Source organism: Sus scrofa, chromosome 6 (assembly GCF_054392235.1).
Source record: "Sus scrofa isolate SSC_HxYL_T2T_F1_AM1 chromosome 6, Sscrofa_HxYL_maternal_Yorkshire_Landrace_v2.0, whole genome shotgun sequence".
In the NCBI taxonomy this organism is placed as follows: domain Eukaryota; kingdom Metazoa; phylum Chordata; class Mammalia; order Artiodactyla; family Suidae; genus Sus; species Sus scrofa.
In genome coordinates, this window is record NC_139388.1 from 40,241,825 (window position 1) to 40,261,122 (window position 19,298).

Consider the following 19,298-nt stretch of genomic DNA (forward strand, 5'->3'; position numbering starts at 1 on the left):
CTGCAACCTCATGGTTCCTAGTCAGATTCATTAACCACTGAGCCACAGCAGGAAATCCTACATTTCTTATTTGTGTATAATTTAACTACTTACTATAGTTAAGGTTGATTGTAGTATTTTTGCCTTTCAGCTTTCGTAACTAGCTTTTTAAGTGACTAATCCAATACATTTACTATATTTGCCTTTATCTGTGTGGTTTTTCCTTTCATTTATTTTTATATTTCTAGTTGTGTTTTTTGTTTGTTTGTTTGTTTCTTAATAAAGACTCTAACATTTAGTGGTGATGACCTCCTTAGTTTTCTATTTTTTTGTTTGTCTAGGAAATTTATCTTCCTTCAATTATGGATAATTGCCAGTTAGAGTATTTTAGGTTGCAAGATTTTTTTTTCTTCTTTCTTTTCAGCATTTAAAATATATCCTACCACTCCCTTCTGACTTCTAAAGTTTCTGGTGAAAAGTCAACCAATAATCTTATGAAGTTTCCCTTGTATGTGATAAGTTGTTTTTCTCTTGCTGCTGTTGATACCCTTTCATTATCTCTAAATTTTACATCTTAATTTTTTGTCTTTGTGTTTTATTTCTTTGAGTTCATCTTGTTTGGGACTTTCTGTACTCCCTATACCTGGATGTATGTTTTCTTCATCCCATTAGGGAGTTTTCAACCATTATTTTTCAAATAAGTTTTCTGTTATTTTCTCTGTTCCTATTTTCCTAGAATCCCTTGATACAAATGTTAGTATACTTGATGTTATCTCAGAGATCCCTTAAACTCTTCTCATTAAAAAATTCTTCCATCATTTTGCAATACTGGTGGGATGATTTCCACTATTCTCCTTTCAGGTTGCTTATCCATTATATATTATCTAATTTTCCGTTAAGTTTCTCTAGTATTTTTTTTTTTTTTTTTTTTTTTTTTTTGCTTTTTATGGCTGCACCCATGGCATATGGATGTTCCCAGGCTAGGGGTCCAATCAGAGCTACAGATGCTGGCCTATGCCACAGCCACAGCAACACAGGATCCAAGCCATGTCTGCAAACTACACCATAGCTCATGGCAATGCCAGATCCTTAACCCAATGAGGGAGGCCAGGGATCAAACCTGCAACCTCATGGTTCCTAGTTGGATTTGTTTCCACTGTGCTATGATGGGAATTCCTCCTCTAGTGTATTTTAAGTTATTTTATTCTTAAGTTCTGATTCATTCTTTATTATATTTTCACATTTTTATTGAAATCCTCACCATGTTCCTCGATTCTTTTCCTGAGTTTTGTGAGTATCCTTATGGCCATTTCTTTAACTCTTTATCAGGTAAATTACTTAATTCTTTTTCATTAGGATTTTTTTCCCCTGGGTTTTTTTTTTTCCTTTTCTTTCTTTTGCAATATATTCCCATTTCTTCATTTTTGTTCAACTTTCAGTTTTTGTTCCTTACCTGGGAACACATAGCACTACATCTGAAGCTGCCTTGGTGCAGTGGCTGCAGCTGGAGTGGGCTTGGTCTGGGGGAAGTTCCTGGAGAGCACTGTGCCTGAGACTGCCTTAGCAGGTGAAGGTCACATTACTTTTTGAAGATGCAGAGGGAATTGCCTATCCCAATCTGATTAGTTTCAGATTTATGTGGGAATATTTAGTGTCCCTATCTGGCTTCAGGCATTTCTAAAGTGCTGTATCAGAATGATTATTCTTAGAGTGCATTCCAGCTTCATTTCCAAGAAGTTGAAATTAATATTTAGGGGAAATTGCTAGAGAGTCTCAGAGTTGCAAGTGGCCAAGTCAGGGAGAGGAGAACTAGCTGGAGGCAGTTTTCAAAGAGGATTTTTAGGGAAAGGAGAGGAGTCAGACACTTTGCCCTGAATCCTGATTCAAAGAATCTTTCTGTCTATCCCCATCATAACCTAGGCTCACCACAATGCCAGCCACAAGCATTTATGGCATATGAATGCATAAAATATGAATAAGAAAGTCATTGATGATCTCTTATAAATCCTTACCAGTGCTGTGACAAGAATGACAAAATTAATAATATTATTATTATTATTTGACATTATTGAGAAACTGCTCTGGGCCAGGTCCTGGACAAAAGACTTTACATACATTATCTGGTTTAATCCTGACATACACAATATATAAAGTCTGTGAAGCCATTTTTTCCCTCTATGATGAAAGAGACATTAAAAAGTTTATCACCCACCTGAAGTCACATGGATGATGCACAAGTAACCAAAAGGAACCAGACTCCAGGCACCATGCAGTCTCATAACCATGATGCTCTTTTGCTATGTCTTGAAGTTTCTACTGGGTTTGCTTGTGTACAATAATTTCTACTTTGCTATGCAAGTTGCCTGAAGGCATGGTCACTGCTGCATCCCCAGAATCTGGTGCGGTGCTTGTGACATAGTACACATTCATTAATGCCTATGGACTGGATGTTGGAGGTATGCAGAACCCTGTCATACAGTGGAAGGCTCCCAGTGGCCATAGCTGTACTGGAAGATCCTGCCCTTTTGTCTTAGCTCAGGGACAGATCTCTCCCTGTCAGAGATATTATTGGTGCCCTTCCCATATCCTTGCTTTCTGGTCAGCATAACCATTCCCCATCTGCTGTGGGAGTTGGCTGATAATGGCTCACATCTGCATCCTTTTCAGGAGAATGATCCTCCACTGACAGTTCCTGTTTTTCCTGGTGATGTCTGGGGGTTGGGTAGTGCAACCTCCTTCCATTCCTCACAAGGAGGCATCTAGCCAGCATCTGCAGTGCATTCACACCCAAGAGCACCCCAAAGAACCAGGTTGAAAATAGGCTTTTCCTAAAACACATCATTAATGTGCTTCCTCTCCTTTCACTTCCTAACAATATTTTCAGAGAACATCCCTCAATAAGTCACTTACACAAGAATCATCATCTTACTCTTTGCTCCTAGGAAGCATGACCTAAGATACCCTAGAATTTAAAATGTGATAGGAAGGAGTTCCTATTGTGGCTCAGTAGGTTAAGGAGTTGACATTATCTCTGTGAAAATGTGGGTTTGATCCCTGACCGCTCAATGCATTAAGGACCAGGTGTTGTTACAAGCTGTGGCATAGCTCTCAGATATGGCCCAGTTTCAGTGTTGCCATGGCTGTGGCATAGGCAGCAGCTGCATCTCCAATTTGATCCGTGGCCCAGGAACTTTCATATGGTGCAGGTGCCACCTTAAAAAAGAAAAAGAAAAAGAAAAAGAGGAGTTCCCATCATGGCTCAGTGGTTAATGAATCCAACTAGGAACGATGAGGTTGGGGGTTTGATCCCTGTCCTTGCTCAGTGGGTTAAGGATCTGGCATTGCCATGAGATGTAGTGTAGGTCACAGATGCGGCTCAGATCTGGTGTGGCTGTGGCTCTGGCATAGGTTGGCAGCCATAGCTCCGATTGGACCCCTAGCCTGGGAACCTCCGTATGCCATGGGTGTGGCCCTAGAAAAAGATAAAAAAAGAAAAAGAAAAAGAAAATGTGAAACGAACATATCTGTGTACCTCCTACCCCTGTTGTTTCATACTCTCAAAATATTCTAGCATATTTCTGGACATTTTATGAGGCCTACTAGGATGGTTTTTGTTGCCTATAATCAAAATAAACCTAATATATGCAAATGACAATCTCTCTGTTTTTGCCAGTCAGTAAAGTGATCTAAAATTTAGAAACTGAACAGAATTCCTATTGTTCCAAGATGCTTCGAAGATGTAGGTATCTTGGTCTAGGGTGGTAGCTAGGTCTGATAATAGTCCTAAAAACAATCCCCAAAGGTGTCCTTGCTACAGGCTGTGTCTGTCACATCAGAGAAGCTTAATTATCTGAAAGTACCACTCAAAAGAGCCTTTATATAGTTCCTGTGGAAGAAAGATGCTGCTGCCACCTGCTTTCTTTTCTCACTGACAAGGTTGCATTAGCAGGCTTGGATCCTGTCCAAATTTACCAAGATCTTAAAGAATTTTGAAGTAGTTAATGGCATCTTTGTACTAATAAAAACAGAGTGTCCAGAGTAAGGGAGGAATAACCTCACTTTGCCTGGTGCTATACAGATACAGGATGAAGTGTTACAGTCAGTTAGGGAAGCATAAATTAAGTCAATGCTTGATGATTTGGATAGGGAAGGACCAGGAGGAAAAGGACCTGTAAATCATGCAACCTGAAAAAGTAAGGATGCTGTATCTTTTTTTTTTTTTAAAGAGATATAATTGGGACCTACTGAGGGCAGTCTTCATGTTTTGTAATTAATGCCATGTGGCTGCAGAGGAAGAATTAAGAGTGGATAGAATCCATGCAAAATCATACTATCCTAACATAACATAAGGAAGTGTTTCTAACAACAAAATCATTCAAGTACTTGAATTCCCATCACTGAGTTTTGGAGATGAAGCCTGAGGATCATTCACCCTACTGTTTAACAAGACAGTGTTTGTTATGCAAAGGTCTATATTTGATGGCCCCTGAATTTCCTTCAAACATGAAAGCCTCAGATTCTCTGAGTTAGGTTTAAGAAGAGAGACATGTCTGTTAGCTATGATCTCTCAATGTACTTAGCTTTAGTTAGGGGACCCTTGGGAAGAAGAGTAGGCATAAAACCAATAAACGACTCAATACAATGCATATGTAAGATTTCTAGGCTCCAGTCCTCTAGCTTGGGAAGTGAAGCCATCACTGCTGGGGCAGTTGGACAGAAATCCTCACCCTGCAAGGCAGCCTTTCTCTTTTAAGGATGTACTGTGGTTCAAGACAGCTTCCTCGGCATGGTTTGAGAAACACTATCAGTGCAAAACTTGGTGTGCTGGCTCTGCTGCTCATTATGTTTCTGGTGTTGGGAAAGTTCTCTAAGCCTGTTTCCTGTGATGATGTCAATTTCTGCCATATCTAATGATGAGACAAAAAGAGGAGGTGGGAAGATATCCAGGGATGACTTTAAATTTCCAGGCTCAGCACCAGCAGAACTATAGCTCAGTTCCTGCTAGACATGCCACATTATCTGTGTAAGTTGCTGAGTTCCTTTTGAGACATGTTGAGCCTGTTGGAGAGATGGAGAATTGGGTAAGTGGCCCCAAAACACAAGTAAGAGGGAAATCAGGACTGGGACTAGGAATCTGGGAACCACTGCATATTTACTGAGGCTATATGAGTGGATGATACCCAAGAAAAAAGTATGCAGAGAAAGGGCAGGTGCTCTCTTTCCAAGAGAGAACTTGGAGAGAGAGAGCAAGCCAGGTGATGGAAGGATTTATTGGGCTATTAAAGGAACTCAAGAGAGTGATTTAGAGCCAGAAGGGCTAAAGAGGAGAGGTAGGAAATCTATGATGAAATAAAATTTATATTTTAAGGCAAGACAAGAAAAAATAAACATGAAACTCTCTCTGTGTGTTTGTTTTGGGCTCCTCACTCCCTCATGTGTAGGGTGCATCTGCACTACACATTAACTGGGGCTCCTCAAAGATGGGAGGGTCTGCTCAACCTCAGAGATCAATTCTCTCTTCTGATATTAGTAATGCAACTTTAAAGAATAATGCTCTTTTGCAGCTCTGGAGGGGGTCATGGTGACTTCCTGTTTGCTTTGTATGGTGTTTGTCTGGACTATGTATCCTTGGTGAACTTTATGTATATATTAGTATGTCATTTTGATATATGATCCTTTGTCTCAAAAATGTGTATGACTGTGCCTTGAACTTCCAACCGGTAGAAAAGTTCCTTTTTTTTGTCTTAATTTGGTAGCTAATTGAATCTTCATGGACAGATTCATGGAACAAGAGTATGAGTAATAGTGTTATATTTTCACGGGTTTTAAGGGGGCTGAGGACTGAGAAAGGGACACCGGTCAAGTTGACTTAGGAATCACTCCTAGTGAGTGACCAGGATAGGACTCTCTTGGCTACAACCTAATTCAAATGAGCAGAGTCAAAAACAGGAATGTAGTAATATCTCTTAGAATCAAAGGAAGGACTGAGACAGAAAACCACAAAGAGGGCCAAAGGTGTAGTCTTCCTTAGAAGAGCTGGAACCAAAAACTCAAATGCCACCAAGCCTCTCCCAGCGGATCACTCTTGCTTGTCTCTGCATATTGATTTTATTCTTTCAGAGGGACATTTTTACAAGGCAGGAAACCTGACAAAAGCAACTCTATGTTCCCATCACCATCACTACTGAGTGACTGTCTTTACACATGGATAATACCTGAACCATATATAAAAATAGAACCCTGATCCATAACCTGCAGTAACTTGCCCAGGAAACCAACCTCCTTAATTATGATAACTAGCCCACAAAGCCAGCCTGTTATAGGTCAGACTTGCAGGAAGTCAGATTGTTATCACTAGTAATAATTTAGGAAGCTAAAATAGCCAGGCCTTGATTAATAACTGACAGCTTCCCTAATTTTGCCCCCTCCTTCTGACTTAGGACCAACCAAATAAAGCCAAATATGCATGTGCACCTCTAAACCAATCATATTGGATGCCCTACTTGTAGTAAGCCTGCCTGAAGCTTCCCTGTGTCAATAACCTCAAATCAGGGCACACCCAAACTCTTCCTTTTTTCCCCTATAAAGCTTTCCCACTCTTCCCCCTGCCTTTGAATCTCTGCCAAAACACAAATGGCAGTGGCTGACTCCTTCGCTATAGCATGCCTGGATATATAGTCTTTACTTATTCCCATCTGGTCAGTCTATTTTATACTTCATGCTCAGAGAGGAAAAGAACTTTCTTCCATCAACTCCAATTAGAAATCCCTATGAAAGCATCCTGATTGGCCTACCTTCTGCTTTATCTCCATCCCCACACCAATCACTGCTGCTATTGTGGGTTTACAATATTTAGCTTAGCTTAGGATAAGCTTAGGAATTGTTTTTTTCAAAAACAAAAGTTTCTGGCAAATGCTTTTCTTAGACATAGAATAATTCTTCCTTGGTCCTCATCCTGAATGATTCCTATTGGTGGATGGCTTCATTTGAAGCAGGCTTCTTTTGTATCCTCTTTTACTAGCCAAGGATCAGGGAGTGTGTTAGTATCTAAAACCTGCTCCTTTTACAAAATTCACTTTCTCTGCAGTGTTTAGGCAATTTGAACCACTCATTTGGAGTCATAAAGAGCCTTAAATTAGAAATTCCTGGAAATCTGTAATGTGGTTTGGCCTTCTCAACCTCTTTAAATCATTTAATTATATATATTTTGCCAGCATCACACGGAAAAAAAAAGTCCTTTTTCCATCATCTTTGCCATATTGTACTTTTTTCAAAGGGTCACAAAATAATGGGATTTCAACCTTCAGAAAATTCAGGTCCTCTTTGCTCATATAAAAAGAATAATATTCTTTGGGATCATAATGTTCTATAAACACATTTCCCTTTTTAGTTATATTTTTGAAAAGCCAGTTAATTCTTCTTGTCACCTTATTTTAATCTCCTTATGTGAGCTTTTTAATATATATATTTTTAAGTTGAACCCACTTCCCTGCCCAAAGGATGACAGCTCCCATTCTGATTGTGAAACTCTAGGAAAGGAATAGTTTTCTTAAAAGAGAGAGGGTTCTGCATTCCCATCACTGGGTCCACTTGGCACAGATGGTGCTGGGGAGACAAAAGAGTTAATTGTCCTCTAGAGAAAGTTAAGGAAATTGGCTGTGCAGAGAGGGGCTTCCCAGTGTGCATCTGATGGGAAGACAGACTGTGGCAAGGAGGGGTATACAGATTAGGGCTTGAAGAGATATTGTTTCAGACATCCTGGAACTGAAATGGGGACAGAGTCAGGAGGAAGAATGACAGCCAAAGGTGTCAAAATCATCTTGGGGGATGGAAACAGCTAATGGGCTGTGAAAATAAGGATGCTCTAAATCAAAGCAAGAGCTTGGTATTTTCAGCCAAGCCATTTTTCTTAACCTTCCGCCCTTTTCAACTCTCCTATTCTTCCTCCTGATCTCCTTTTCTGTGATAGGGACAAACCAAGTGACAGAAACTGAGCCTTGAAAAGGGCATGTGCTTCAGGTTTCTTGGACATCTTCTCTCTGTGCTTCCCCTTCCTGTGCCCCTAGATGCTACATCGTGACTCAGGCTAGAGTGAGCCTCCTGCCCTGCTGTCTCTCCCCAGGAGGGGGTCTTGGTGTCTAGAGTCTTGCCTGATGAGATAAAGCTGACTCCTCTGGGTGATGACCCCCATTATGCTTTGTTTATTCACTGTAGAGCTTGTATGGTTTCAGGGTCAGTGAGAAGGCAAGGGAAATTTAAAACATGAACAGCAAATGCTTCTGTTCTTTGCTTCTTCTCTCAGGAATGTTGCAGGAGTGTGGCAGAGCCAAAGGGATCCTGCTTTCTTTGGGGAAGCTGCTATGGCATGGGTGGGCATTAGTTTTTCCCTGCAGATCTTTTTTTTTTTTTTGGCTTTTCTAGGGCTGCACCCACACCTGTGGTATTGAACCTGCAACCTCATGGTTCCCAGTCAGATTTGTTAACCACTGAGCCATGACAGGAACTCCTCCCTGCTGATCTTTACCAGTATTACTTACAAGGATACAGAGGTGGTGATATCCTGGCGAGCTGAGTGTTGATTAGCCCATCAGGCCAGTTCTCACAGCCTCTATTTGGTATCTGGAAATCAAGCAGATATTTAAAACACTTGGGAGTCCCCATCATGGCACAGCAGAAATGAATCTGACTAGGAACTATGAGGTTTCAGGTTCGATCCCTGGTCTCGCTCAGTGGGTTGAGGAAACAGCATCGCTGTGAGCTGTGGTGTGTAGGTCACAGATGTGACTTGGATCTGGCATTGCTGTGGATGTGGCATAGGCTGAAAACTGTAGCTCTGATTTGACACCTAACCTTGGAACCTCCATATGCTGTGTGTGCAGCCCTAAAAAGCAAAAAAAAAAAAAATAAATAAATAAAAATAATGATAAATAAATAAAAATAAACATTGCAATTCTCACTTAAAATAAAAAATAAAATTAAAAAAAAAGAAAAGGCACGGATGTCTCCTCCAAGGAAGCACCTGACATTTTCAGAAATGTCAGGAGTGGAGGAAAAACCTGGAGAGAAAAGATACTAAGCAAGGCCAGTTCTGTAAAGTGTTACAGAGCCTGTGGCCAGTGCTCTCTGGAGGTCTGGAGGTGATCCCCATGGAAACTGCCATCCCTCTGAATAAGGGTGATGGTCATATAGGGGCCTCTATCCATCCTGTGTCCCTAATTGGTGAGCAGGAAAAACCAAGAGCATCTCCTTTGACTTGCCTGCCTGGACCCTGCTGATGAGAACAGCCCCAAACTAGACTGGGATGGATACATTATGGTGACCATGCGAAGAACGGTAGAATGTTAAGGTAGACATTTAGGAACATTCAAGTTTGGGAAACAAATAAGTGTAGAAATCTGTTTCCAAATTAGTTTTTGTTAACTTCTTATAGTCTGCTATGAATCTGATTGTTTTATTTCTGGTTCTTGCATTGGTTCCTAACTTTCTAAACATTACTGTAGATTTAAACATTTTTAGAGGGAATCTGAGCTCTCTTCCTACCCTGAGTGTCAGATTTCCTGGGAAGGGGCATGGAAATGTGCCTGAATGCCTGTCTACATATCTTCTTATGCTCTGCAAGGGTAAGGCTTGCTTGTTGAGGCATCAGAATGCAGAACCTGGCAGGTCCTGGTGAAAGCTAAGCCGTACAGCCTCTCCTCAGCTCCACTCTCATCTGTGCCACTCACAGTGACAAAGCTCCGGATGACCAGCCACATTTCAGGACTGGCCCATTGAGTTCTGTCCACTCCTCCTCACCAGTGTGTGCTGTGCTCCTTGCTGGTGGCCTCCATGAATACTTCACTCCCCTGTCCTGCACCTGTTCCTTTGAGTTACAAGCATCTATAGAAAGGAAGCTGTGTTGCGTTCTTTGTCTCCTGGGTCCCAAAGCATGGCTGCTTGTGCCTGAAACCTCACAAAATCCCTCATGAAAATGATTCTCTCATCTTCTCTCTGAGGAGCATCTACCTATAGACATTATCTGCTTGGGCAATGTTTTCCCCTTTCTTTGCTGCCTTTGCCTGCACTACCCCAGAGAGCTGATTGTGGACCATCTTGCTCCAGGCCATCCTCATCCTATGATGTCAACTCATGCAAATAAATACCTGGAGGAACCACCAGCCAACCAATTTATCAGACACAGCCAGGGTGTGCAACCCACTTCAGCCTCTGTTGGGATTCTTTCAAGAAACACAGAGCAAGACAGGAAAAACATCTGAAATAATGTCTTGATGCTGCCTCCTCCATTAAGCCTTCCCTTATTTACCCAGCCAAATGTTTCTCTTTATCCTCAAGCCCTGTTTGGACTTTTTTCTATGTAGATATTGTGTGTTGTTTGAACTCAGTTCTATATGTATGCTTAGTAAACTGAGGGCTCCATGAATGGAGGTTACATAGACTACATTAAAGTGCCCAGCACACACTACTTGCATGTGTGTATATCTATACATTCACACACACACACACACACACAAACACCTTATCCCCTAGGACTTCCTACACCCCCCTTCCATCTTTGGAAATCAGCAGCTGAAGGTTATTGTTGAAACGAGCAATTTTCTGCAGGGATGAGCATCTCATCATTACCTGCCTTTTGTTGCACACAGAATTCCCTTGACACCTGGGGAGAGGAGAAGTCAGTGTTACCTCTGCATCAAATGTGGCACCTGCAGAAAACCTCCAATGCTGAGGAAGATTGTGGAATCTCAGAATGCAAATTGTAATCAGTTTCATTCTGTGCATAATGGCAGCATCTTCTCAAGGCTGAGGTAATCACTAATTCTTCAGGTGAGGACAACAATTTACCTCTTGCTCTGTGGGTGGCTTGCAAATTTGGCTTCAATTCCACACAGTGCCTGCCTTAGCTTCTACTCACCCAAGTTCCCTAGCGGGGAGATACAGGCCAAGTAACTATTCAAGAGAAAGGACTGGGAAGTTTGAAACTCAATGATTTAATCTTCCTTTTGTAAAAAAAAAAAAAAATGTGGGGTCAGAGTCAAGAGACATTGGATAATTATTTTCAAAAAACATTGGCTTTTAACAACAAAAGGAAGTAGATACCCAAGGATACTGGGCAGGTAGCAACACATCATTTCCAAGCTAGCCACACATACTTTCTTGGCTATTTTCTGGAGGAAATCTGATTTGTTATTCTGAGTAAAAATAAGTGTGATTGCCTCTGTCATCACTGGGTTTAGGACATCCTCATCAGTGCAGGCCTGTTTTGATTACCTGCAGACAGATGGCAGCCCCAATTTGAGCATGGCATGCCAGCCTGTTCTTGTGTCTGTTGTTATTTAACTGATTGTACTGCACATACTGATTGGAAGTATCTATCATGATACCTCTTTGGGGGATGAATTCCTCTCTGATTGAATATTTCAAGGCAGCCTACTTAAGAGCTGCTATGTTTTTGAAAGGTTTATTTCCACCCAGATTAATCTGTGTTAGGTGACTCTTCAGCTCTTAGAGTTTTGCTTTAATTGCAATTAATGTCAAAAATATTTTTAGTTACTGCTTTGAGTTCTGTTGTTCTTTCAGGCATGAGTGTTTTTGTTCAGGCTATTAAAAGCTTGGGAGGTTTTATTGCAAAACTCTCCATTGCTATTGGAATTTTGGAATAGCTATATGATGTAATGAAGAAAGTGTCACTCACCATTATTCTTCCTGGACAGGCTGCTGGGTGTCTGAAGGGCATATTTGATAAAGTTCTAGGAGTAGGGAGGAGATGATCTAAATGATCCAGATGTGGGCAGGAGTGTTCTGCATGACTCAAGGGGAAGAATTTGTTATCCTGGAGAGATAACAGTGATGGAAAAAGAGAAAGGGATAGAGAGAGGCAGTGAGAGGGTCAAAGTGACATGCCTTAAGATGTGAACTTTCCTATAAATCTTGGTGGAGTCTACAAAAAACATGGAATATTGAGGGACTAGTGCTGTTCCTCATGGAAACCAGTGGAAAGCCTGGAGTTTGAAACTCAGATCAATATGAGGCAAATCAGATACAGCTCGTACAGGTGTAGGAAGCTGAGAAATGCATGGAAAGAGAGTGGCATCACCTCACATATTCCTGGGATGTCATGGGCCTTGGGATAAAGTTACCCAGGCCAACTCCAACCAGGAGGTGCAAACATCTGCATTATAGTTATGAAGTGGGTTGTTTTTTTTTTTAATTATTGGGCAACATAGCTTGAGACATTACATTCACTTATTCCCTTCTGATTCTATTTGTAAATCACCAACTCTACGTCCAGCATGGAACTGGATTCTGCGAAGGAGACACTGAAATAAAAAACAGCTTCTGCCTCAAGAAACTTCATGTCTCATTGGGGAGGTAAGCTTGTAGGAAAATTTAAGGTCTTCAATTTTGAACCTAGTAGATTTTCATTTCAATGCTATGAATTGCTCTTCTGCTATATTTATTTAATAATTAATTAATTGATTAGTTAATTTTCTTTTTACAGTCACACCTGTGACATTATAGAAATTCCTGGGCTAAGGGTTGAATTAGAACTGCACATGCCAGCCTATGCCACAGCCACTGCAAACCTAGGCGGCAGCTTGTGGCAACGCTGAATCCTTAACCCACTGGGTGAGGCCATCAATCAAACCCTCATCCTCAAGAAGACTTTTGGGTTCTAACCCACTGAGCCACAATGAAAGGGCTCCTACTCTTCCACATTACAGTAGTTTAGATTTGGTTAAATTGCTGATCAAACCGTTCTTCTCCAAGACATTTTGTATCTATACATAAGATGAAGGTAAGCTGCTACCTCTTTTTCCATGGCTTTCATGTATATGGTTATATGGCATGTGTGCATATAACAGATATATAAGTGTTGAGGGAATGTTTTTTGCTGGGAAATAGCTGGAGACAAGCACCTGGGGAGACTCAGGCCTCTTCCCATTACTAGAAGTAATTACTACAAGTACCTTTGCTTGTCAGCAACTGTGCTGGGCACTGAAGTTCATCCTGTCATAGAGGAGCTCAAAGTCTAGGAAAGGCTCTTAGGATTAGGATTTTAATTAATTTCTGGAATAGAACCAAATACAAACCAGCTTGAGAAAAGGGGAATTTATGAAATGACTCATAATGCCAGGGAAAGGGCAGGTGTGTATCAGGCCTTGGAGAAAGCCAGACCCTGAAGTCAAGTGCTGACCTCACCCCCCTTGGCACCTCTCAGCCTGGCTCTGTGTGTGGCCTCTCTCCCTGTCCACCTTGCCTTATTCTTGGCATTCTCACACTTCTCATCTTTGCTACCACAGAAAGAGCAGTCTCTTTTCTTGAATTCCAGTTTGAAAAGTCCAGAGTGGAAGACCAATAATTGGCTTGGCTTGGATTGGCCAGAGATGGGGTGCAGCAAGGAGCCTCTGAAGACCCCCCTGGTTGGAGAGGGGAATGAGCAACTTCTTTTAAGAGGGAAGTTTATAACAATATAGGCCAATATCAAGAAAGAAGAAATATCTCAATTAAACAACCTAAGCTTCTATCTAAAGGAATTAGAAAAAAAGGATAGAGGCAAAACAAACAAACAAACAAACAAACAAAAAACAATAGAAAGGATCAATGAAACTAAGAGCTGCTTCTTTGAAAAGATAAACAAAATGGATAAATCTTTAGCCAGACTCACCAAGAAGAAAAGAGAGAGGACCCAAATAAAATTAAAAAATTAAAGAGAGGAAATAACAACCAATACCTAAGAGATACAAAATATCATAAGAGAATACTACTAAGAACATTTATATCCAACAAATTGGATGACCCACAAGAAAAGGGAAGGAACAATTCTCCAAAACAAGAGGTGTCAGGTGCAAAAGTTAGAAGATCTTCTGGATAGACTAAACAAACTCCTTCCATATACTTGAGTATTCATTATAAGCCATTCAATTTAGGACTGGGGATATAAAGATGAATAAAACATAATCAATGTCATCTTCATTGCAATGTCTGATACATAAAAATGATGCTATGGGAGCTGTAAGAACGAAAGAACAGAATAATGTCCCAGATACAGTAGGAATATTGGGTTGTGACTCATGAAGGGGGAGTCTGGGGCTGCAGGGACCTGGGAGAACTCACAGGATATTGGCTGTGTATGTCAGCAAGGGCAAAGCTCTTTGGCTTGTACAGGTCAAGTTTAGGAGCCTGATGCTTATCACATGGACAAACAGAGCAACATTTAAAAGTTTCAAGCAGGGAGTTCCCGTTGTGGCGCAGTGGTTAACGAATCCGACTAGGAACCATGAGGTTGCGGGTTCGTTCCCTGCCCTTGCTCAGTGGGTTAAGGATCCGGCGTTGCCGTGAGCTGTGGTGTAGGTTGCAGACGCGGCTCGGATACCGCGTTGCTGTGGCTCTGGCGTAGGCCAGTGACTACAGCTCCGATTTGACCCCTAACCTGGGAACCTCCATATGCCGTGGGAGCGGCCCAAAGAAATAGCAAAAAGACCAAAAAAAAATAAAAAAAAAAAAAAAGTTTCAAGCAGGAACTAGCATGATGAGATTTGGATTTTAGGAAGGTCACATATGCTGCAGCAGTGGGGAGTGGATCTGAAAAGAGTAGGGGTGGGGACAAGAGTGAGGAAGACAAGCCAGTGGACAGTGCCAGCAGCAGCAGGTGGGAGTGACAAGAGGCAGGACTGACTTTCAGCAGGTAGAACTGGAGATGCATGGGATTTGGGAGCCCAGGAGCAGGAAAGAAATGTAGCTGAAGTTATAGAATATGCTGTGGCATAATTCTCTAACTTGTTTGGAATACAGATCACCTGGATGCCTCATGCTTTTTTTGTAGAATGCCATGATCTTATGATACATTAAAATTTCATTTCAAATACACAGATATATGATAGTGTCTAAGTCTCATTCTAGAACTAGTAGCCAAGTGCCAAAGTTGACTAAGTTGCCTTTTTTTAACCTATGGGAAGAAAATTAAAAACCGAGGACATTTGGTTAATTAACTTAATGTTTTGCCCCTGAGAACACAGCGAGCCAGTGTTCAGGGGATGGTTAGTTTGAAAGTTACTGTACTTAGTATGAGAAGCTGGGGGCAGAAACTGAGTTCTAGAAGATAAGGCCGGAAAAGGATTTTGAAGGTTGATCAAGGTGGTTTGGGGTGGTCTGTTACAGCAGTTAGCCTTTGTTGACTAAAATACTGCTAAATACATGCTTACCTGAAATGAAACTTTATCCTTGTGTCGTAAAAATGGGCCAAGTTAACTTTAATAGCTAAAAATATTTTTGCTCTATAATTCAGTGTGATTTGATGCTGAGTCTATTAGCCTCTTCACCTCCTCTTTCATCCCACCATCTGGGAAATATCAGAGCAGGACATTATGTGCCAGGCTTCAGAATTAGGACTTAACCGTTTTCTAAAAACATTTTCTCCTTCTTGAGCCTTAAGCCTGCCAGAAGGTTGTTACACACTCTTGTCAGTAATAATGGCTAACAGTTACTTTCACCCATAATCTAGGTCTCTGCTTTTTAGGTTAGGATGGAGAAAGCACATCAAACTCTAGAGTAGTGAGACATATGAAATGTTACCTCAGCAACCAATTTATTCTCAAACACACCTGCTTCTGATTCAGATGTGGGCCCACCTGGTGACCACCAAAGCTTCAGTGTCTATGGGTCAGCTTCTGCAGGATGCTAAGTAGGGCAGCACATGATTAGGTCTGTGGCTTAAGAACAAAACTCCAATGACTGCAAGAAAGATGGATTGGAGGAAGGAGTGGAGATCAGAGCCTGGGCCTAGAGCAGAGTTGAGTCACACCTTTGTTTCTCTTTTGTTATTGAGAATTAGTCTAAATTATGTTATGACAATGGGCAGCTCATCTCTTTCACGTGTTAGAGAGGGGATATTTTAATTTGAACAGCATCTGCTATATTCAAACTATGCTCTCTTCCATCATACGTGAAAGGGCTGAAGCTCATGGATCATGAACGGAATGGCAGAGATTAATTAAAACCACCGCAGTGTGATGCACACACTATAAACTTTTTCAAATAGTAGTTTAATTAACATTTGCCCACAGAATCTCCTTTCCCTGCTGAACACCTTGCATTTAAACTGTATTTCCCACCCCCTGCAAGCTTGTCCATGTCCTTGGCTGCTTTGGAGGCTCCTGTCCAACTTTTTCCCACTTCATTCCTTTTATAGACCCAAAGGCAAAGGAAGAAGCATCACAGTCAACATTTCACAGCGGGGACTACTGAGTCCTTGGCTGTCTCACTCCTTACCCCATTTTATCTCCAGGGCAGGAACTTGTTCTGACTGCCAGATGGCATGTCATGGTCTGACATGAAGGGCCAGCCCCACCTCCCCCGGGGAGCACAGAGGTCTCTGGTTCAAACTTATGGCTCTTCTTCAAGCTCCTGCAGCCCCTGCAGGATGGAATTAATGAATATGATCTTATACAGCACTGAGGTTGTACCTGGTTTGTACATCTGCTGTATATGAGCAGAGGCTCATGCAGGCCAGGATTCATCTTCTATTTTACTTCAGAGAATCAACCCCTGCAAGAAAACACATATGCCAAGTCCTAACGATTTAATCAAAGCTTCCCATGTACCACATGAAAGGGGCGGTAGTTGGAGAAAGCAGCTAGAGCACAATGAGGATGATGCTGATGCTGATGATGCCAATGATGCTGATGCTGATGATATGATGCTGCTGCAGATGCATTATTCATAAAAAATAACACTCCACTTTGAGAGAGAAGAATTTACAGAATATGGGAAAATTATCTGTTTTATTTTTTAAGAAATGAATTTAAACCAGAAATAGTAAATAGATATCCAACTTTAGGCAACAAAGTGTTTTGTTTAAATTTAAAAAACAAATATTTGCAGATTTCACATAAAAATCTAGATTTCTAGCTGTTCCCAGAAATTCATAGAAGCTGACAAACTTGTTTCCACATTGTATGTATGGTGGCATGGACTAGCAGCTGCCTCTTTATGTATGGATAGAGGAGGACATGGAAACCATAGTTTGCAGTTTTCATTCTTCTCATCAACCTTTCATTCTGGTCTTAACTGCCCAGACCCACTAATAACTTGACTTGGCAGACCCTGAGATTGTACCATTGCTTAGATTTTTAAGTTTGCTTTTTGAATGTATATGTAACACTTGCCATTTGGATGTATGTGTATTTGGACAATGTGCATGTGTGTATGCACGTGTGTTTCAAAATTTACATGCTGGAAAACTGGAATATAGGGGGTAGTTAAAACCTCACATTACTTCAAAGGCCATCTGATTTGGGGTGCCCATGTATGCAACCTGGACATTATAGTTGAAGTCACAACCAGAGACTCCTATTGTATTAGTCTAGATGGATCAACTCATGTTTGGGAAAATGCTCTGCTTGGGAGAAGAAGGGAGAGCCACTGGGTAGATAAAAGTGGGACTTTCCAAGCTTGAAGCTAATTATCCTGTTGGGATTAGAAGAAGTATGTGCTTTCTCAGAGCCCTAGGAGGCAATGCGGTTAGGACAGGGATCACCCTCCCTCCTCCAAAGTTTTAACTACCTGGACATTTTTCTTTGGACAGAAAAGTCCTATTTGCCAGACCTATCCTCTAATCCCTGAGCTATGTAGTCTCAGCTTGAAAACATTGTGATTTTTTTTTTAGTGACTCAAACATTTTAGCACATCTTCAACAGATCCTTGGCTTGGATGGTGATACAGAGGACAAAGACCTGAGCCGTGTGCCATGCCCATGTTCACTCTGTCACTGGTAACCTTGCTGTGGGGCATAGCTAGGAGCTGAGAGTGCTAGTGCTAAATAAAATCATGCTTTTATTTTCCATCTTGTTGTCTCCTACTCTACCCTATCTTCAAATCTTTCTTTTGTGTTTTTAATTTCAGCAATTGTATTTAATTTCTAAGCACTGTCTCTTGTTCATGGATTTTTTTTTTTTTTTACTTTTAAGAAATACTCTATTCTTATTTTAAGGAGCTTCTTTCTCATCTACAGAGCCTTCAGTGACAATTCTTTGGATAATTTTTCTCTTTTTTTCTTCATCAGTAAATACTCTTCTATCTATTTAGTGTTCCAAAAATACATGTGGAAATATCTTGTTTGCTAATGCCCTCTCCACTTCTCTGTTTTTAAAATTTATTTTCTCTCTTTGGTGGAGGAAAAGAGAGAGGGAGAGAGAGGAAGGGGGAGGAGGAGAGGGAGAGACAGAGAAGAGAGGAAAGATAGGGGAGAGAGAGGGAGAGAAAGAGGAGAGAGGGAGAGGAAGAGAGAGTCAGGGAGAGGAATGAGAGAGTGAGAGAGAAAAGGAGATATGGGGGGAGAGAGGGAGAGAAGGAAATGAATATAAATACATGTTTCTGCTTACTCTGTCCAAGAACCTCCAGTGGAAGGTTTAATCGGTGGAATGTGGACAAATAAATGGTTCTGGCAGAGACAGTCTTTTTTTCTGGTAGGGGCATTCAGTTTTCATTTGGCTTCAGGGGCTTTGACCTGTGGCAGTATTGGCCAACTCTCCATCAAAATCCATTCTTCCTTCCACAGTGTGAAGTTGCTGCTGGGGGAGGGTTGTTAGCCAGGGATGTATTTCTTCTGTCATTCTCAGGGGGACGTGAGAATGGTTCTTGGCCACATGAGCAGAAGAGAGAACCGTCACATCAGACTAGGGTTTTTAAGCAGGAGGGATGCCCCTTACACTGTATCTTTCCTTTTTGGCCAATTGAGTGTAGAAACCACTGAGGCCTTAGAGAATGGTAGAACCCCTAGATGGAAGAAAATTTGGTCACTGAAATACCACATAAGGAAAGTCACTTACTCATCAACAACAACCCGATGCAGCTATTGTGTTAAGCCACTGACACTTTGCCATTTATTCATTATGGCAACTAGCAGTTCCTTAACTGAGATAGTTTCCCAAAAAGTTAAGTATCACTGCCCTGGGACAACCATGGAATGCAGCATGCATTTAGGACTAGATGGAAACTAAAGGAATCTTTAAAACAGCAACATCATAAATATTAGCATCCAAAAAATGGAACCATTTGTCTTTTCTTGAAAATATCTCTATTGTTCAATTTCTGCAGATTTATACACACGCTGATAGAGAATGTTTCTGCAGTTTTACAAGCTGAGTTGTTTTTCTTTTGGGGCCATGAATGTTGCTGAAAGGCCTGATGTCAGGATCCAACTTACATATTAAAATAATGAACTCTTCACTGTATATGGTAATTTCTATTTTACAGGATGCTTACAAAGCCTTAGTTTATTTACCTAAAGCCAAGAAAAAATAAATTAGAAGTTGATTTGA